This window comes from Delphinus delphis, chromosome 4 (assembly GCF_949987515.2).
Source record: "Delphinus delphis chromosome 4, mDelDel1.2, whole genome shotgun sequence".
Lineage (NCBI taxonomy): Eukaryota > Metazoa > Chordata > Mammalia > Artiodactyla > Delphinidae > Delphinus > Delphinus delphis.
The window spans coordinates 104,311,893-104,314,487 of record NC_082686.1 but is presented as its reverse complement, the minus strand read 5'-3'; positions in this window follow the sequence as shown (position 1 = coordinate 104,314,487).

Below are 2,595 nucleotides of genomic sequence, written 5' to 3'. Positions count from 1 at the left end.
AGACAGATTTGGCAGACATCGTAGGTGACTCATTCAACATCTCCCAACCCCTTCTTTTCTTGCCTGCTATTACTTTACAGGCTGGAAAAGCTGAAATAACCTCTCTCTCTCTCTCTCTCTCCCCCACCCCGCCCCCGCTTTCGCCTGCAGCCAACAAGAACCAGACTACACAGGTTCAAATCCAACTTTGCCTCTTCCTAGCTGCGTGACCCTCAGCAAGTCACTGGACTCTCTTTCCCTCCATTTGTTCATCTGTAAGATGTACCTGCTTCATGGAGTTGTTCTGAGGATTAAATGAATTAATATATGTGAAGCCCTAAAAATAGTTCCTGGCAAACAGCAAGTGTCCAGGAAGTGTGACCAGGAGTTTAACTGATCTAGAAGTAGGATGACACGGAGGCACCCCACTTGAGGTGTCCATGAGGAGACGTGATTAGCAGCCCCACAGACTGCATGCACATTTCGGAGGAGGGGTGTCTCACTGAAGGAAGCTCTGGACGCTGGGCTGCCCAAAACACTAGAGGTCCACTAGCCCTGCTAAGTCACCAGGGACAGCCTAGGGCGAATGTCATAAACTATCCACTTGCCAGCGGCCCAAGGAGAAGGTGTGTAACTCCTGGACTATTGAATTCCAGAGCCATCGCCACTGCGCCCTTGGAAGTTTAGCCCAGAGCCAACCCAGCATGGAAAGTTCTTTTCTTCCTCTCTTGATAATCCTCTTACATTTTCTTACACTTAATTTTCTTAAGTTCCTCAGGGACAGAGACCTTAGCTCTTTCACCTTTGTCTCCCCACTGCCAGGTATAACTTAATAAATGGATGCTGACTGTATGAAGTAAGGCATACCATGTTACTGGCACACTGAAGAAATGGGACTTGTGGAACGCTGTCCTAAAGCAACTTAATTTTGCCTACCATGTCTCTATAGATTTCTCTGGTGGCACTAGTTCTCCCTGTGCCGTTGTATAAAAAGTCAGGCAGGTCCTATGACTTCTCTGTCCACTTCTTTAAGTCACAAACCCAGGCTCAGGTTCAGTATTTAACATGTGTAGGCCAGGATACAATGCAAGACTTCAACTGTGATTTAAAGTCAAATTGTTCCCCTTGGGCATGTGGCCGCCCAGGATCAGCTGCCGACAGGAAGCCTCAGTTTGGGGGAAAAGCTGTGCTTGTCTTTTCTCTTGCTCCCGCCTTGCTGATATCCCTCCTCCAGGTTGCCTGCTGCGGTTTCTGATCTCTCCAGGGTCTGAGGGTCACAGGAAAGTTCTGAGCTGACTGGCTGTGTTACCTGCTGGCTCCGAGCTTTCTGAGGCTGGCAGGGCTTTAAAGTCAATGCTTCCTTTCTTGAGTATTGTGTGGGTTCTTCGGAGAGCTCTGTCCCCCGCCCCCGCCACCAAAAGAAAACATAGATTAGCCACCTTGCAGTTACCTTGCCCTGGATGACTTCAACTCTATTCCACTGGTGCTTGACCTAAGGTATTTATTAGCCCCTAGGCATCCAGCCCCACCTTCGCCTCCTCTCAGCTCTGTTTGCCCCTCGGTGAATCTCTGGGATAGGACCAAAGATGACCCCGTGCCAGCTCTCTCTCATGTTGTGACCTACATTTGGTGCACAGGAAACACATGAGCCTAGTCTGCTAAAGTCTGTAAGTGACATCTGACTGCAACCTAACCCCCCCTCCTTTGTGTACCACCAAAGCTGTTGGCCAGCCCACCCCTCAACATTGAGGTACACTTCTCAGGCCAGAGCTGTCCCCAGATCACTGTGACCCAACTGTGGAGACACCCATCTAGCTCTCCTGAGACCCCTTGCATTGGGTTTGAGATAGGAGCAATTCTTGCCCCTTGGCTGGGATCAGACACTCAGCAGACCAACAATACGTTTCCAAAAATCCACTCCCCACCTCTCCCTTGTCTTTACTCCCTTCAATATTTTATGTGTCTGTGAGGCCAGGGAAGAAGTCAAGAGTCTGAAAGCACTTTTCTGCTAAAGCCTTTGGAAGCTTGCACATTGGAAAGCGGTATCTATTATATCTGTCGTGGCTTAACAGTTGCACATACATCTAAAGGACTGAAGCATAAATGCTATTAAAATTAAAGTAAAAGTAATTTGCCTGCTCAGTGAAGTGAAAACTGCTTGAGGAGCTGTCATGACTGAATGCCCCCAGATGACCCACATGTGTGCCCTGACAACTTCAGGGGTGCGGAAGGGGCCTCACAAACATGAGGTCAAGCTTTCTGTAGATGGAAGATCAGAAGACTTTCCTCCTGGGGGAGTCTGTAATGGCCAAGGCTCAGTGAGAACGGCTGGAGTGAGGTGACAGGCTCCACCCCGCAGCCTTCCTTGGCCCTCCTGGCAGACAACTTGGGGAGCTGCTGACAGAGTGTTTCCCAGCAGCCCTGTGGCCCATATGACCCATACTGAATGGAAGTGAAAAGGCCAAAGTCAACTGTCCTCAGGAGATCAGGAATTGAGGGAGTTGTAGACAGCTGGGGCTGGCTTTAGGACTATCACAGCAGAGGTCAACTTTCCCTCTGCCTGTGGCAAAAGAGACAGAAATGGCTCTTATGAAGTTCTGGACTCACAGGGTAGGG